General features: G+C 35.8%; 1 protein-coding gene across 1 annotated transcript in view; it reads right to left on the reverse strand.

Annotated features, from left to right (window-relative positions):
• The window catches only part of LOC311077566 (uncharacterized protein), a 578,304-nt gene that overhangs the window by 74,399 nt on the left and 490,601 nt on the right, over nt 1-13,304 (reverse strand). The window lies entirely within an intron of this gene.

Raw genomic sequence — 13,304 nt, forward strand, 5'->3', positions numbered from 1 at the left:
AAGACGTTTGTCTATGCCAAAATGTGAGAAAATAAAAATATATATTTTTCCACTGACAAAGCTGTAACGTTAGTTTATTCACAGTATAATAACAAATAGTATAGATTAGCTTGTAGTAAGTTACCTTTTTCTTTAGGTGTTGGTACGTGAATGACGGTCGTTGTCAGTCTCCTCACGATATCCAAAAATGCCAGAGGAAGACGTCTGTCTATGCCAAAATAAAAATATATATTTTTCAACTGACAAAGCTGTAGTTTATTCACAGTATAATAACAAATAGTATAGGTTAGCTTGTAGTACCTTTTTCTTTAGTTGTTGCCGCGTGAATGAATGATGGTCGTTGTCAAGGATATCTAAAAAATGCCAGAGGAAGACGTTTGTCTACAAAAATATGAGAAAACACAAAAATATTGCTTTCCCAATGACAAATCTATGGTTTACTCACAGCATAATAAATAAAAGAATCAGTCAGCTTGTATTGCCTATTTCTTTAGTTTTTGCTGTGTGAATCACGGTCGGTGGAGGAGAGACAATCAGTATCCTCACTGAAAAGTATTCAAAATTGCGCGGGACACACTATGCCAAAATGTGAGAACACACACACAAATATAAATTACTTTACCACTGACAAAACTGTCGTGTAAGTTAACGTTACTAACAGCACATTAACGTTAAGTTAACTAGGCTAACGTTACTGCTATTGATTTAAAAAAAAAAAACGCAACCTCTGAGTAACGTTAGGCAATGTCGTCGACACAAATTACCCTAACTTAGCTATTCGGTCTTCTTAAGATTAAGAATCACTACAACAATACAACGTTAAAACATTTAAGAGTGCTAGCTAGAAAAAGGATTCAGTTTGCCGTGCTTAACGTTACCTGTTAATTCTCTTCATGCCCGCCATCCTGATTTTGACTTTTTGATTGTGACTGAGTTCCGTGAAGCTGTTGTGGGGGATGGGCAGATTACGCCTGTTGAAATAAATGCGCGGTTTTTCCGGTCCGTGAGGGAGAATGCTGTGATGAGTAAAATTGATGACATATCTAAATGAAGGCTTTTAATGAAGCTGATAACTTTAAATGTATTTATTTATGTGTTTTCCATTAGCTATCAAAAGTGTAAAAGTATAGGCCTTATACAAAAGTCGTTTCTTGAAAAATATAATTTAAAAAGTAAACCCACCAGCTGGTTTCTAATTTACTTATATTACTTTTTATTTTCAACCATTAACATAAACTAGATTCAATTAATTAAATTTAACTTAAATCTTTAGAGTTAAAATAACAACTAGGTTATTCATAACTTATTCAGTTTAAGTTTTGCTTAATGCATTGCAGTTTTTGAGTTAATATCACAGTTTTTATTAAGTGAAATGAACTTTTTTTTAAAAATAAGTTAAATTAACTCATTTCGTTTAGTGACTTTCAGTGTTAGGTTTTACAGTGTATATATATTGTTATTTATATTACAACACACACACACTACACTATTAATTAATTAATTAATTAATTATCACACTTTACACATTATACTACATTACACACATTACACACACCACACACACACACACACACACATATGTGTATGTCATAATAATAATCTAAAACAAGAGTGGCTTGAATTATTAATAATTTAAATGAGACAGAGCTCCTGCCGTAAAATGATATTTTACAATGGATATTCAAATGTGAAATCATGCAGTGAATATAGGACCAACAATTATTAAAATATATTGTAATAATACTACACAGAACAAGAGATTATGCTATATTCTCGCCAATATGTTGGATAGATTTTACACTCGTGATCTATCTATTCAGTTTCAGTTTCCTGCAAGTACCCTTCCGTCAATGTCGTTGGCTTATGATGGCTGATGAGGTATGCTCAGCGTAGTGCTTGCATCACTCTATCATGAATAATCCAAATATAATAAAGGTGTTGTGTCACGTTGACACTGCTTGTCGTAACTGTTTGTAATCATTCTCGTGAATATTAATGTGGTGATGCACACCTTCGTTGTATTGTATTTATTCATGAGATTGTGAACGAGCACTTACCTAATGGATACGATGAGCCTACGTCACCTGGCATCTTCAGTTGGGTGCGCGCCCGTGATGCGTGCGTAAGAGACAAGAAAACAAACAGCACAAAACATCTACTTTCGGTTTATACTGTTAAACTTATTACGGTCGTTTGTATACGTTGAAAATAGTTTTTTATTTAATTTTTTTTTAACTTTATTTAAGTTTGCCATGAGTTTGTTGCTTCGCGATTAGCGCGACAGCCTGCCATTGTAAATCAAAATTCCGTTGCAGTTGGAATCAATAAGATTTGATGTTGTTACAGTCAGAGTTATGAATTATCTTCGACTTCGAATTATCCCCCCATGTCTATTAACAAAGAGTTATAGCTATGTTACATTTGGTTAAGTGAATGTCGTAGCCTATGTCTCATTTTCCCCAGAGATGCCATTTGGTATTTACAAGATAATTAAATAATCGATATCAATTATGTAAAAAATAATTGAAGTAGCCTACTTAAGAGGATGGCACAACTAATCAAATAAAATGATGACAAAATGACAAAAAAAATTGAAATTGGATGCAGTTATTATAAACTTCATTATAAACTGAATAACACAATTAATAAGTAAAGATAGATAGATGACAGACAAATTTTAGTAAAATAATAAATTGATCTTCTGTGGTGGCCGACAGTGCGGTGAGAGTGCGCGCGCGCGACCGGGCGGGCTCTCTCTCTCTCTCGGTAAATAGCCGTTCTTCACGTTTAACATCATTTATAATAAACACACAGACCCCTGGATTACAAAAACACTTGTTTTATATTGAGCTTGATTTGTGAATTAAACCTTCCCTGAGTGTTTAAATGAGCCATTCTGATTTGTGAAAGGTTCCACAGTTCAGTTTGGGTTAGTCCCCGAGTGTTTAAATTCACCAAAAAAATAAAAAAAGTATTAATAAAAAACCTTAAAAGAAAAAATGGGTTTTATTGGTAGTAGATGCGTTTACATTATGTTAATGCATTTACAAAACTGACACACCTCCAGCAACATTAAAACATTGCCTGGCTCAGTTTCAAAAATGATAAAATGCTGCTGATGGCCCAACGATAATCAAATAAAATGATGAGAAAATGACAAAAAATATAGAAATTGGATGGTAGTTATTATAAACTTAATTATAAACTGAATAACAATTAATAACCATAGATAGATAGATAGATAGATAGATAGAATAGTAGTGTGCTGAACTGTTGTATGCATATGTGGTGGTTACAAAAGATAAATAATAGTAAATAAATATGTGATAATATGTGATGTAAGATGTGACAAGAAAAGAGAATGTATTTCTTTAAGTTTATTCTTTCTTAAAGATTTTATTTCTTTGACGATTGATGTTCCCTGCTCAATTCGATCGATTATTTGATTGATTTTCCCTTGGGGAGTGTTCGCCTGTTTGAGGAGGGGGCGCGGCGGCGCGCGCGCTGCTCAAACAGATTGATCGTTAAAGCAGCAGCAGCTCCGTGTCTTGTGTTTAATATATATATTTCCCCTCATCAGGTATGGAATACATTGATGCAATGAGAGTATGTTATTGACATGTCAGAGGTTTTAGGAATGTAAACTACATTTTTTGAAGTGTTAAACAAGTTACTGTTATTACTGCGATGTAAAAGTTTGCTTCGTTATGTCTGTGTGCCGCGTGTGCTAGTCGCGTATTTCATGCTAGCGATGGAGACCATGCGGGCTCTGAAAGATGGCGCAATAATAGAGTAAATTTACAATTAAGATATATTTTGGTTGATTTATGCAATAACTGCAGGTTGTTAGTTTGTGTGACTCATGTGACTGTGAACATGAGTGTGAGTGTGTTTTTTCTAAAAATGTATTAGAAAGAATTTTTTTTGCAGACATGAAAATAATGTAGGCTATATGTAATTCTCTGTTATATGTTGTGAATACTTTTGGAGTGATGCGCTGTCATTTATTGACATAAAAGTACTTGAACTGATTTAAATGGTTATAAATACACTTATTTCCAGGAGGACTACAATGGCGCTGAGACAGTTTCTAACTGATTGCAATAGGGCATTTCGGGAGTGCACCCGATTGGCTCAAACTGACGACCAGGACTCTATTGAAACAATAATTACAAGGTAACCCAGTGGGCATTTGATGTCAATTTAACATCAATGTGACATCAAACATTGATGTCAAAATTACGTCACGAAATAGGTCAAAAATGAAAGTCATATTGACGTCAAAGTGTCGATGTCAATTTGATGTCAAGATTTTGACCTCTGCTGATGTCATTTTGATGTTATTTTGATGTCATGCTTTGTTTGTTGGTATTTGATGTCAATTCAACATTTATTTGACGTCAAGATGTCATGATGTTGTAAACTGATTTAACTGATTCTATCTTAAATTGATCAATTGCTATTTCATATTTATACTGTGATCTTATTTCACTTTTTTCTAAAAAATGTAATTAACTTAAATGAGTTAAAACATAGATTTAACTCAATCCTCTTGCAGATAAATGTTTGTGAACAACAGCACACATTAATGAGTAAGAAGACCTTAACAAATAAATCATCAATGCATCAACGAGTTCACAATCACTGCCTTTAAAGGTGCCTTATGTAAAAATTGAGGTAAAAATATCCAAAAAATGAGCTACATGCATCAAAAGAATGAGAAGAAATAAGGGCGATGATGTCATTAAAAAAATGTCAAGTTATAGTGCTGCAGAGATATCAACCTCAATTAGCATTAGCATTAATAGCCACGGCCCGACAGGTGTCGTAATACCAGTTTCGGCCATGGGAGGCGGTATGCCGGCAACATAACCACCAGCCAAACATGCAATACACGAATAACTCGCACGGCTTGTGGGCGTACTTGAACCTGATGTCAATCGTGTGGAAAGTAGCCTACTGCCCACTACTACATTCAAATAAAATATGATAAAAAAGGAACAGAACCAGAGTAAACATTGGCACTGCTTTCCATCGCTGGAGACAACTAATGGACATGAAAAAAATGAGGTTTGACTTCGAACTTGCAACATTTCGTTTGGATTGGTAAGTAAGATGCTGTTAGTATTTCGTTAGAAGTTTGTTTTATATGTTTGTGTAGATTTTCGGGAAGTTATAACATAGAAATGTATCGAAGGCTGTTCGATAAACGTATATAACGTTCATAAATACAGTATTGTAATATAGTACACATAGCACAATCTCTATTGCTCTTTTTTTCTTGCCAACTACGTGACCTATATTATGTATATTAAATGGCTTTCCTGAGGTAAATCTGACATAATTGTTCTCCAGCTGTGTTATTGACCTCTTCACGATGATAAAAAACACTGATTGGTCGATATTATGTATGAGGAATACATTTTGGTAAGTTGTAGCCTAACGTTACTGTATCTTTCAGTGTTCGTGATTTTTTTACTATTAGCTACTAGTAGAGATGATCGGTTCACATGCGCTAGGGATCTGTCGTGTAACATTTACAAGCGCCAAAACGGTATTTAATTGACAGAATCTGAGAGCTGAGATTTTTTTATATCATAACTAACCTGCTCTGTCTAGTCTGTCGGTCTCCGTGTCCTCTTTGCTTCGCGATTTTTCTGTGCGTGAGAAAATTGATGTGTGGGGTGAGAGCGTGTGAAAAGTGTTTGCGTGTGTCTCACGGTTAATGCGTGAGAGTTGGAAGCTCTGGTTACGTTGGCGCTAGCTTGGTCAACATCAGCGAATGCTGTCTGTCAAATTAATGTAATTCAAACTAACAATAAAAATGTAATATGAACAAAACGAATATGAACATATTCACTGGTAAAGGTGAAGGGGAGTAGCTTGAAGATATTCATACTCTAGAGTAGACCAACTCACTTTCTGGAGGTATACTGCCCCCATCTGGTATGGAATGTGGAGTATGAATTTATTTATTTTTACATAAGGCACCTTTAAATAAAGCAACATGATGCAATATATCATCAGTGTTTCTCTGCTCATCCAGAACTGAAGCACAGGCTCTACTCTTCAGCACAATGGTGACCCACAAAACTCAACAGAAACTCTTTAAAGGTCCCATTGCATGGATTATTTTATTATTTTAGAATGTTTCCTGGGGTGCCCTTATAATGTTAGTATGTTTTTTAGATCAAAAGTTGTTATAATTTAGAAATAAAAGGCATATTTCCTAGCCTGATTTTAGCCTCTGAACACACTGTTTGAAGGGGCATGCCTGCTGTGAGACTTCAGTGTAAACGCCCACTGCTGTGATTGGCTGCTGTGAGACTTCAGTGTAAACGCCCTCTGCTGTGATTGGCTGCTGTGAGACTTCAGTGTAAACGCCCACTGCTGTGATTGGCTGCTGTGAGACTTCAGTGTAAACGCCCACTGCTGTGATTGGCTGCTGTGAGACTTCAGTGTAAACGCCCTCTGCTGTGATTGGCTGCTGTGAGACTTCAGTGTAAACGCCCTCTGCTGTGATTGGCTGACATGCTTGCATATGAAATATTTAGCATTAAATGTGAAACTCTCTCGAAAACATTTACTATTACAGCTATTATACGTTTTTACTATTACAGCTATCGAGATTAACGGATCGTGAGAAGTTTTTTAAGTATTTAGATCTATTCCCATCACATAAAAGGTTGCAATGATCCCAGTGGGCATTTGATGTCAATTTAACATCAATATGACATCAAACATTGATGTCAAAATTACGTCACGAAATAGGTCAAAAATGAAAGTCATATTGACGTCAATGTGTCAATGTCAATTTGATGTCAAGATTTTGATCTCTGCTGATGTCATTTTGATGTCATGCTTTGTTGGCATTTGATGTCAATTCAACATTTATTTGATGTCAAGATGTCATGATGTTGATCCCAGCAGGCACAGGATATGGACTACAGCGTCGGTCGTTGGATTTTGGTTGAAAATGAAAGTCGGGTTGATGTCTAAATCCAATGTTTGTTTGACGTCAAGCTCCAACGTTGGGCAGTCGTTGAATTTTGGTTGAAATAAACCTAACAAAAAGGTGAAATGCATGGCCGTACACTTATTACCAGCTTCACTTAAAACTAACCAGATTTACTTTATTTAATTTCCGGTTTAAAAAAATAATATTTTGTTTTTTAAAGTCACCATGATGGTGGTTAGCGTTTGCTTTAGTTGTGCTCTTGACTCTTTAGCATAAAAGTTTCTCTGGCTGCTATAATTGTGTGTGTATAAAGCACATTTGTTGTGGCAAAAAAGCCATGAGAAACTTTAGAGCAGGTGATGATGATGATGATGATGATAATATCATCATGTAACTGCCTGAATACCTGATCTTATGCAGTGTCTAATGTTTTGATTATATAGAACTTGTGTTTTTAATGTTGTTTTATAATAGAATCCATTAAATTTTACAGCATGAGAACAATGCATATTTAATGCATTAAAATTTTTCCTCTTCATTATTACTTAGCCATCAAGAATCAGTGTATGACTCTCAACAATGGTGACTATCAATGAAATGATGCAGTGCATGCTGGGTACCACCAATCAAAACTCACCCATATCTCCCAGCATGCATTGCGGCTTTAATAAATTATGCAGCTGGAGTTGATCTGATTATCTGGATATTTTGTTTGATTGACACCATTGTTGAGATTCATATGCTGTTTCTTGATGTCTGTGTGTGTCTAAGTACTGCCATAGATGAAAGGTTTTTGTGTACTAAATACTTTTTAAAAATTATATTATTTGATAAACAACACTGGTAGATATGCTGTAGAATCAAATTACTTATTATGAATAAAACAATGTTAAAACCACAAGTCCTATATAATCAAAGCATTAGACACTGAATAAGATCAGGGATTCAGGCAATTACATGATGATATCGTCTTCATCATCAATAAACAGCCAACATCACCTGATCTCATTTTCTCATGGCTTTTTTAGCTACAACAATTGTGCTTTATAAACACACATTTATAGCAGCCAGAGAAAAGTTTAATTTAAAGAGTCAAGGGTCAAGAGCCCAACTAAAGCAAACGCTAACCACCATCATGGTGACTTTAAAATACAAAATATTATTTATTTAAACCGGAAATTAAATAAAGTAAATCTGGTTAGCTTTAAGTGAAGCTGGTAATAAGTGTACGGCCATGCGTTTCACCGTTTTGTTTGGTTTATTCCAACCAAAATTCAACGACTGCCCAACGTTGGAGCTTGACGTCAAACAAACACTGGATTTAGACGTCAACCCGACTTTCATTTTCAACCAAAATCCAACGTCTGACCGATGTTGTCGTCTATATCCTGTGCCTGCTGGGCATCTATTTGACATCAGGATGCCATGATGTTGATGTCATTTTAATGCTATTTTGATATCATTCAATATCAAGCTTCAATATCAGATTAAATTTACCTTTTATAGTATATGCAATTATAGTGTCTGCTGTCATTTTAAACGTGAACTAAATGTAAATATGCTAGGATTTAAATAAATAAAAACACACATGCAAAATACACCTAGGTCTACAACTTTCAAGATCATTCAGGCTAGGTCTTTTAGATGTTGAAAATGAGTCACATTGATTTACAATGAGTAATAAATACACTTTTTTCAGACATTATAGACATTGTTTTGACATAAATTTCACATCAATTTGACGTCTTGTTTCCTGACATCAAATCAACATCGATTTAATGTCAATGATATTGACCTGAGATGTAGGGACCAGAAAAAACATGTCAGATTGATACCTTTGTTAGGCATCTTTACAACCACAAGGAAATAATTACAAAATATAATGAAAATATGCATATTCATGCATGTCATACATGGTGGTCAAAATCTTGACTGTTTGTTGATGTCAAATTGACGTCAAGGTGCCCGCTGGGAAGTGATCTTGTTTTGTCGCACTGTGGCCGCCCATTATTTTTTGTTTTGTTTCTTGGCCTTAAGTTGTTTGGTGTTTATAGATGACAAGTTAACCTACAAGGAAATTTAAGATTAAGAAATATCTGTCCCAGCTCCTCTATTTTTGTATTTCACTTTAAAGTAGGCTATCCATTGATTGCCCTGTTTTCTTGTTAAATTATGTCTAGAATGGATACGATTGCACGGAGCCTTGAATGGACAAGAGGCAGACTTTTTGAATCCCAATTAGCTGATGAACTGTTACATTTAATTGGCGAGTTTGTGGCAGACGTTCAGCAGCAGCGACAACCTGGTGGTATTGTTGTTTTCACTTTGAGATACTAGTGGATGGGCTGGACTATATTGGAAAAGATACTAGTGCATGGGCTGGACTATATCCAGGCTTCCCGCGGGGTCTTAAAAAGGTCTTAATTTGACTTACTGAAACCTGCAAGAACCCTGTATATCGGAAATCTGATGGATACAGAAAGAAATGTAGTTTCACATTAGAGGTTTTAATGTTCAATGTACCCACACTGTAATGGAAAAGAGAAATCATGCAGTTGTAGCTGAGTTGACTTTAAGCATACTTGGATAAAGTGCAAAAAAAAACTGTCAAAGTAAAGTGGATGTCAAAGCACTAATTATTGTTATATCTAATTAAATGTTTTCTATTGCAGTTTTCCTTGGTTATCAAGTTCCACATGTTAGGGGACATACTGGGCGTCCAAAATGCCACATCACCCCTGAACAACTGCAGTTTTTATTGTCTCTGCAGTTCACTATACCTCAGATTGCAGACATACTGGGCACTTCAAGTCGCACTGTGAAACGACGTCTAGGGTAAATATAGATCTTACTTATGAACCCAAGGGTATTGTCATAATTTTGTTTAATTGCATAATGATAATTGTCAGCTTGACTTCACTCCTTACAAACTGAAACCACATAGATTTGTTTTTAAAATGTAAAATAAATCAATGTTATATACTCAGAATTATTTTTAAATGTTTGTTGGCCTTAACAGATCATTCAATCTATCTCTGCGTGGCCGCTTCACAAACATCTCTGATGCAGAGTTGGATGAAAGAGTCCAACAGGTGGTCTGCAGCAATGACTTACTGGGTCCAGAGGCTGTAAGAGCAAGACTTTTTGGAGAAGGTCTACTGGTGCAACGGAGGCGTGTTCGTCAAAGTATGCTCCGAACCAACCCAGAAGGGGCTGCACGCAGAGCCATGTCTTCCAGACTACGCAGGCGGACATACCGAGTTGCAGGGCCAAATTCTTTGTGGCATCTGGATGGCAACCACAAGCTCATTAGGTGGAATTTAGTTTTGAATACTTCCTCTTTTGTGTGTGTGTGTATGTGTGTGTGTGTGTGTGTGTGTGTGTGTGTGTATATTAGGGCTGGGTAAAAAATATCTATTGCTCGATTTTAATCGATTCTCATTTTTACGAAACGATATCGATTCTTAAATCCCAAGAATCGATTAGTCATCCTGTTTTCAGTGATGAATGAATGGAACATTGTTGCGCGCATCCCATTCAACAAATCGCAATAATCTTTGTGCTTTGTTATTATTAATATGAAACAAAGTCTCAGATTTCAAATTATGTCCATTTTCTTATGAAATTCAAAAACATAAATACCGTTTTGGCGCTGTGGCGTGAGATCGCTCTTGCTCAGCTCAAGGGAAGCAGCAGCGCGGAGCGCACACAATCTTCTCTTCCGCCTCAATAATATCCGTTACAGCGCGAGATAAACATGAATGAGCATCTGAAAGTGTGTTAAAAGATAGAGTACAACTTATCGAAGTCCGTATCGTCACATGGAATCGCTCAATCAGTGTTTCAACCGTGGAAAGACGTTAGTAAACAATGTCATGTAACGTCACATTTACCTCAGAAAAAACATATTCAGTGACCATAAACTCGTTAGTCAGCTAGAGAAATTAACTCTAGAGAGGAGCATTTTGTTAAATATATGCACCATATTACATATTCATTATCATTTTTAATGTTCTTCAATATTTAATGCATGTTTGAATAAATCTGGAAAGTTTTTTTTTTGACAGCCACCATTTAAATTTGTATATAATTTTATATAACTTTATTATTATAAAAATAAATAAGTGTATTTTAAGTGTTTGTATACAAATCAGTTATTTTTTACCTTCAATATTATAGTAGGCTAATGAAGCCTATAGGCTACAACTGACTCCCATAGTTTACAATAATAGTTAAGAGATTTGTTTTCCTTGAGAAAATTTGCAATGTATTTTACCTGATATCCAAAATAATCGATATTGAATCGAATCGAATCGTAATCGAAATCGAATCGAATTGCAAGCTTGTGAATCGAAATCGAATCGAATTGTGAAATTTGTGTCAATACCCAGCCCTAGTGTATATATATATATATACCACTAATACTTCAGGTCAGGACAATAATTTTTCAACAAGTGTATTAATATTGCATTTCATTTTCAGGTGGAGAATTGTTATTCATGGGGCTATTGATGGCTTTAGCAGACTGGTTACATTTTTGGAAGCATCAAACAACAACCGAAGCAGCACTGTGATGGAGAAGTTTGTTGAGGCTGTCGACCAATATGGTGTGCCATCAAGAGTCCGCTGTGACCAAGGTGGAGAGAACAATGCCGTTTGTCTTTTCATGGAGGTTTTTCGAGGTTCTGACAGGGGAAATGCTTTGAGGGGAAGGAGCACCCACAATCAGCGGATTGAGAGACTGTGGGGAGATGTTTGGAGAGGTGTTGTTAATGTGTACCATTCACTTTTCACCCTTTTAGAAGACGATGGAGTAGTAGACTGCAACAATGAGAGGCATCTTTGGGCACTCCATTACATCTACCTTCCTCGAATAAATCGGGACTTGCATGTTTTTGTTAATCAGTGGAATCATCACCGCCTGAGAACTGCAAGGTACATGTCGCCATATCAGATCTTTGTACGTGGCTGTCTTCGCCTACAGGCTCAAAATCTGACTGGGATTCAGGGAGTGTTTGGTGCTGATGAGCAGCCAGCTCAACTGGATGCAGAAGTGCCCCACACACCTCAGGTACCAGCTTTTAACTGGCCAGGCAGCGTTGAGGTCCCCTTGACTGAATATTCCCTGGACAATGACCGCTTGGCTGAACTTCAGCAACTTGTTGATCCCTTGGGAGGACCAAGAGACAACCTTGGAGTGGACCTCTTGAAAGAGGCTATTAGGTTCCTTGACTCCCTGTAATAAGCTTTTTATTGTTCTCTGTACTGTTTTTACATTGTATTTATGTATAGTACCTCTATCTTTCCCCATTTCTATCACTCATTCATCTCACTAAAGTTTGGTTTTGCTTTTATGTCTAATGCATTCAGGTTTTCCTTAAAATGTTCATAATATGTCTCCTCAGAATCCTAATTATTATCCAATCAATTTAGTTTAGATATTTCATTTCACATGCAGTTTACTTGATATCTGCAACATTCATAAGACAATTCTTTCATGTTAATAAGTCAATAAAACTAACAATATAAACTATTTCAGCCTATTTATTGTGTGAAATAGTGAACAGGGAAACAGTTCAGTAAAAACAATTGAATATAAAATATGAACTTGTTAGAAAGGAACAAATGTAAGGCAATATCCACTGAAGTCAAGTTTGAAGAACCCAAGTGTTTATTTAGAACAAGAACAAACATAAAAAAGGCATAGCGTGGCATGAATCTCAAAACAAAAACGTGAACAGAGACTTACAAAAATCCACTGGAACAATACTTGACCAAAGACACCGCAAACATGAGGGCTTAAATACACAAGACTAATGACTAGATAAGGGACACCTGTAAACATAATCAAGACAATCAACCAATGACAACATGACATTCACATTCATGTGGGGAACACATGGCAGGATCACATGACTATAACAGGACCATGGCAGGGTAACACTTTATAATAAAGTTCAGTTTTGAGTCATTTATAAGTGGTTAGTTGATGAACTAATCCTAAAAAAACATTCATAAATGATTACCAAGTGATATGCTAACATTTTATGTATGTTTTGTAAATTTCGTTACAAGTAATTTACAAGTGATTAGTAAACGATTAACTAATTTTTTATGAAACATGACTGTGTTCATAAATGATTAATAAGTGATTGTTTATTATTTAATGTATGTTTTGCTCACATCAGGTGAACAGTGGTTTAAGACTCCATGTGTTGCAGAGAAGACAGCTGTCTATACCCTCACCAGTCAGCACTTACACACTGCACTACACACTACAGAATCCAGCTGTCTATACCCTCACCAGTCAGCACTTACACTGCACTACACACTACAGAATCCAGCT

Source organism: Abramis brama (assembly GCF_963993115.1).
Source record: "Abramis brama genome assembly, chromosome: 2".
Lineage (NCBI taxonomy): Eukaryota > Metazoa > Chordata > Actinopteri > Cypriniformes > Leuciscidae > Abramis > Abramis brama.